We start from the raw sequence: 6,253 nt of genomic DNA, 5'->3' as shown, positions 1-6,253 counted from the left end.
AACTTGCTGATTAGCCTATTAATCCCCTACTCGCCAGCCAACCGTTAACGATTTCTTCAACGATGGTTATTAGTTAGATGCACGTGCGTTGCTATGACTATAATGCAAGTATGAGTTTCTAGAACTTCTTTAGACTGTAATATTGTCCAATGGCATGACATCTGGTAATTTTTTTTCTGCCACAAAAATCAACATGTTGGTGTTTAAGCATAAGGACATTCAATAATCAAGGAACTGATGGTAACAAATAAATATCAGTGATATAATTCATTCCTTTGCAAAGTGGTGAAGTAGCAGCACATCACATCACAGAAATCACAAGGCTGCAAAAAAGATAGTGTCGCAATATTACTGACTACCAAGAAATTGATAGATGGATGACAGATGTGGAGGCACATCACTGCAGTTCTCACTGCCGGCACAAGGTCTGGACAACACATAACCGACAAGCACAACTTTCGCCTACAGGACCATTTCTCTCCATCATCTCCGACCTTGTTACAACAAACTAATACAAGAAACTGAAAAGAAAACTATGAGTAAATGAACACATGAACAAAGAAGAGATATCAATAAGAAATTATTTCTATGGTTTCACATGTAGACTTTGTAACTCCAATCCTTGAAGCCCCTTTACTCCACCGTGGAAAAACAAAAGGCACTTGTACCATACTTACCTCGTCATTCATTTCTTAATTTTTTTCATCAAGTTCATTTCTTTTCTTTTTTTCATCAAGCAATCCAAACTTGATGAAAAAAAATTAAGAAATGAATGACGAGGTAATAAGATGCAGCGTTGCTAAGGAACGCCGCCTCCTCCCTGCATTGAAGGGCCTCGGCCGCGCAACAAAGAGACAACATAGGTCATGTGGCTGGGGTGCGTGACTGTGAATGACCTAACACTGGTAGCAGAATAGTATACAAATAACCTTGTTAGCTGCGACGTTGCTTTGAGGCACTGGTCTCAGACAATCCAGGAAAACTATGATCTGGATAATACCAACTCCCTCCAATAAAAGCACTGAAATAACAGTTGTACGCATAGTAAGCATGATCAATATAAAAATAAGCATACGCATAGTAAGCATGATCAATAGAGGAAAATAAAACAGAAATCGCTCTCCGAGGTTAAAAGTGTAACAAGAAACCCAATAAGCATTGAGCCCCTCAGTGAGGCGCAAGCTGGTAATATACATATACACATCGCAGAAGAGACAACCTTGAACCATGCCTCCTCTCCTGCACACCATGTACACGGCGCAAGCCCGATGCCACCCATCCTTTGTGCGCCTTGCTGCTCTGGTGGCGGCACGCGAATGCAGGGAAGTCTTTCGCATGAGGCACGAGAAGGTTCTCCCGGAAACCCATGCCCGGGCCTAACATCAGGAGCTCCGCATGGTTCGGATGGTTGGAAGAGAAAATGTGTGAAAGTTGCTTACCTACATCAAGTCACTGTAACTTGAGCATCCTAATGTATGACCTGCTTACTTGAGGGGACAGAGAGAGCCTATGGAATGTAAGTTCCTTGGTTAATATTGAGTTTCCATCAATGTTTCTAGAGGGGGATTACCCCAGCTAACTGGATTTCAGAGAAGAGCATGATTCTGAGGTTCTCCAACCGCAACCTCTGTTAATATTTTATTTTTTCATTGTTTCTGCATTTTACTCCATGTACTGCAAATTTTGCGAGTTAGTACATAATTAAGTAAACCAATATCTAAAATTTATGTCGTGGTCTATATGAACATAAATAGTGAATAACATTTTACGCACTTCTAATGTTTTTGCTCTCTAATTCGTAGGTACTTGTTATATTCAGTTTGTCACTATGAGATAAGCTAATAAGCACGGCGTGGACATAATTAATTAAACCTCATCCGTTGTTCACAACTTTGATTTATTTACTTCTCTCTCTGTCATGAGATAGGGCAATAACCACAAAGGTGTATGCTATTGATCTGCTATTCACATCTTGCTTCCAGGTTGCTCAAAGTCTAAGCTAATAATATAATGCTACATTATTCTCAACTAAAACCATGCCAACTTCTGAACTTCAGGCTACAGAGGTGTAGGTTGCTTACTACCTAAACGAAACTGATGAGATCAAGAAAGATTAATTATACCATTAATCGATTATGAGCATGCCTGTGGCACATCTTCCAGTTACATGCATCAAATTAAGGTTATTTAGCTTATACCCAAAATTGTGCTGCATAGCAGAATGTATCTCAGCTAATGATGGTGGGTGGAAACTCCATAAGACCAAGATACACCTGCTTAGCTTGCATGAATGATATGGAGTTGAAATCTCTGTAAGATATAAATTAGTTCATGCATATTGAAGTTATATGTAACAATTCTGGAGCAAGCAGAGAGAACAAGCTCTAGCTAAAGGATAGGACAACATAATATATCCATGAAGATTTGCTCGATATAGCATTGTTCATTCTTAGCCCAGTAAGCCTGTAGTACATCAGGAATGTGCGACATAAAGTCCCTCTATAACTCCCAATCATGTGGGTTGAGTAATAACATCCTGCAGATGTAGACAAAAAAATTATACCATAAAATATTTGTTTGCAAAACGGCTATTATACACATCAGGAGATAAGAAACTACGTTTCTGAATCCAACCTTTGTTGCATTAATAGAAGCATTTCAAAATGTTGTTTAATGGACAATGAAATAGGAAAGCCATATTTCTCCAACTTTAAAAACAAGTGATCTTGATATATATGTACATAATCTAGAGCCCGGTATCTATCCTTCACCTTGATATCAATTATCAAACAGATGTCGGATATACAACTACTATAATTTCCCGAAATGCTAAATTATTCAAACTATTTAAGAGAACCGCAGCAGTTAATCGAACATAAAACAATGGAGATATGAACCAAATACTATGTGTAAAGTGTAAACATTTTATAAACCTTTGTATCCCTTGAAGCTTCAGGGATATCTCATCGGCTATGTTGCGTGCCAGTTGCAGGAGAAGGGCCATAAGGACCCCTTGGTTTAGAGGAACATGGTTCGCTCCACACAGCCCTTGCAAATCAACCTGGCCGAATGGGCATTTAGAGTATCAGGTATCCACAATTATACATATGGTCACTAAAACGGTGTATGACTTGATAAAACTGAGAAATTTTAGACCTTGTGGGGTTGAAAGCCAAGCTCATTTATACATTTCAAAATTATCTTTTAAAATAACAAATAACATTGAAGGCATACATGTAACTGTGTTCTACGTGTACAAAAATAATTCTCTCGTGAGGTTGTACCATATAACATAAATTTTCAGTCACTTGGTTCAGTTATGCAGAGATGGTGTTCTCATTTCCGGTTTCTAGTGGATACAGAAGAAACAACTTACATTCTGAGGTGAACAATGAACTATATCCACAGCTTCCTGATTGTTTAAGTGCTCACATAGTCCATCTGATGCAAATATAACAAACTGATATTTTGCACAGTCTATGTTCTTCAATGGATGGTTCGGGACAAAGAATTGGATTATGGAAGGGCCTCCGAATATGGAACCAGGCCAGAAGGGGCTCATGATTAAATTCCGAACTTTTTAGGTAGGTGTGGCCAATCATTCTGGAAACCTGAATACAAAGAAAAAAACATAGCACGAGTAATTATTATGTGAGATATGTCAGAAGACATCGACCTTGGGACTTTGCACAAATGGTATGCTCTTGGCATCATTAATCCATGAAATGGGGCGCAAATTGAAACCTTTATCAAATAAACTCCTGGCCCAGGTTTACACAGAGGAGTATTTATAGACATCATCAATTTTACAGAGGTCGGCAAAATGAAATACCTGAATAATGCCCTTCATGCATCAAACTTTGTGTTTCAGGGCCATGATCCGGGGGTCATTTGGGTGTACCTGTCTTAGCTCATCCCTTACAGCCAGAAAGCTCGCGTTATGCTCAGATGACAGCTGAACTGCCTTAATGTCTTTGGCGCCTCTTTCGACCCTCCCGGGGACAACACATGAATCACCAGTGTTTGCTATGTAGAGGACCCCTTCATTGATAATGCCAACCAAACAACATGACCCAACCGAGGAGATCTGCGGTTTGACGAGCCATTGCTTCCTCACGTGATTCAGAAACACCTCCTCCATGGCAGTGTAGGATCTGTAGAGGATGTCGGCCGAGAGGTCTATTGTTCCATCGCAAACTCTGCGTTGCAGTAATCATCAGCCAGCTATAACTAACAAACCAATTGAAAGTCTGATGATTCATTCATCTAAAATGGCAAACCACAATATCTAACTTATTGAGGAATATACTATTGTAACATGAATTGTGAAGGACCTGATATCATGGAAGCTTCTGAACAAGCAATCCCAAATCATGACATAAGTATTTCATCAACAAATAAGTGTCACATTTCAGGTAATAGTCAGGCATGTGTATGTTTGCAGCAGGAAATAAATAACGCACAACTGCTCAACGGCGAGGAACAACTGCAAAGGCGATGCCACCCAGGTCCACGCAAGGCTGAACCCGGTGGTGTCCAAGTGGTGCCGGGTAGCAGCGAGCGCCTCCACAGCGCCTTCCGCCACCACCAGTGCCCGCCACCGGCACCCATCGCCCCATTATCTTTTCGCTGCAGCTGCACGAGCACGACACAGGAGCAGGGTAAATAACAGCAGCATGAACACACAGGGAGGCCAACCACGAACAATAATAACATCAGTACGGGTCGGCCACGAGCAGAAGCGGCATGCATCAGCAAGAAACAGCAGCGGCAACATGACATGGCGACTACAGCGCACGAGCACACGGGCCCGACAGCGGGTAATAGCAGCACCTGCAACATGACAGGGTGGCGGCGTCGAGCTGCTAACCCTAATCCTAGCTCGCCGGCCAGGGGAAATTGGGTGAGCGAGAGAGAGAGAGAGAGGACTGGCCTAGCCGGCGTCGCCGTCGAGGACCATGGGGTATCGCCGGGAGGAGCCGCCGAGGACCATCGAGAATCGCCGGGAGGAGCCATCGAGGACCACAGGGAATCGCCGATAGGAGCCTCCCTCGTCTTTCATCGAGCACCAACAGCGACAGAGAGGCGACAGCTTTCGAGAGGAGAGAGAGTGATCTGTAGAGAGGCACGGGATCTCCGCGTCGGCGAAGGGAGACTCCTCTCGGATCTCGGCGGCGGCGTAGGGGCGTCCTGAAGGGGATCGGAGGCGTTGGCGGCCAACGGAGATAGCGCACGGATCGAGGGTAGTCTGGAGGCATCGATCCTTGTTGCGAGCGCGATGGCAAGGGGTTCGGCGGCAAAGGGATCGGCGGGGTTGGATCTGGGCGCTCCCTCTCCCTTTCCTTCCCTTCCCTTCCCTTCCCTTGGGATTCCCTTGGGAGAGGAGATCGCCGGCGGCGGGGTTGGATTGGGGTGCGGCGGCGGCTGCGACTGGAGACGGGAGATGAGGTAGGGCTAGCGAGGGAATGGTTCTGTCAAGACGGTAAAACCAGCGGAGGGAAGGTGGTGGACGGAACAAAAAAATCTAGGAAGGTTAACCTACGAAAAAAATCGGACGAAAGTGATGGGATGAAAATTGACCGGCGAAGACTACCAACTGCTCCATTAGGAGTAGAGACTAGGGAGTTCTAGTAGGACTCCAGCGTGCCCCCTCCTAGGGCCGGCCTCCTCCTCCCTTGCTGCTTTATATACGGGTGCAGGGGGGCACCCCAAAGACACAAAATTGATCATTGATCTCTTAGCCGTGTGCGGTGCCCCCCTCCACCATAATCCACCTTGATAATACTGTAGCGGTGCTTAGGCGAAGCCCTGCGTCGGTAGAACATCAACATCGTCACCACGCCGTCGTGCTCACGAAACTCTCCCTCAACACTCGGCTGGATCGGAGTTCGAGGGATGTCATCGGGCTGAACGTGTGTTGAACTTGGAGGTGTCGTGTGTTCGGTACTTGATCAGTCGGATCGTGAAGACGTACGACTACATCAACCGCATTGTGCTAACGCTTCCGCTTTCGGTCTACGATGGTACGTGGACAACACTCTCCCTTCTCGTTGCTATGCATCACCATGATCTTGCGTGTGCGCAGGAATTTTTTTGAAATTACTACATTCCCCAACAGGCATCCGAGCCTAGGTTTTATCCGTTGATATTGTGCATGAGTAGAACACAAGTGAATTGTGGGCGATATAAGTCATACTGCTTACCAGCATGTCATACTTTGGTTCAGCGATATTGTTGGATAAAGCGGCCCGGA

The 6,253-nt window shown here is 44.5% G+C and overlaps 1 long non-coding RNA gene across 4 annotated transcripts; it reads right to left on the bottom strand.

Annotated features, from left to right (window-relative positions):
* Positions 1 to 238: 238 nt before the first annotated feature.
* On the bottom strand, positions 239 to 5,504 carry LOC123148289 (uncharacterized). 4 transcript variants are annotated; one of them, XR_006473748.1, is made up of 6 exons: positions 4,834 to 5,495; positions 4,464 to 4,635; positions 3,833 to 4,199; positions 3,377 to 3,611; positions 2,934 to 3,061; positions 2,258 to 2,536 (listed from the first exon to the last, which is right to left on the bottom strand). It is a non-coding gene; the product is annotated as an uncharacterized lncRNA (long non-coding RNA). The 4 variants fall into 4 exon arrangements; XR_006473746.1 differs by adding an exon at positions 239 to 1,021 and having other exon boundaries at positions 1,220 to 2,536; positions 3,833 to 5,504; XR_006473747.1 differs by having other exon boundaries at positions 325 to 2,536; positions 3,833 to 4,635; positions 4,834 to 5,497.
* Positions 5,505 to 6,253: the final 749 nt, after the last annotated feature.

This window comes from Triticum aestivum, chromosome 7A (assembly GCF_018294505.1).
Source record: "Triticum aestivum cultivar Chinese Spring chromosome 7A, IWGSC CS RefSeq v2.1, whole genome shotgun sequence".
Lineage (NCBI taxonomy): Eukaryota > Viridiplantae > Streptophyta > Magnoliopsida > Poales > Poaceae > Triticum > Triticum aestivum.
Note: the sequence above shows the minus strand (reverse complement) of the source record. Positions and strands in the feature narration are given on the sequence as shown.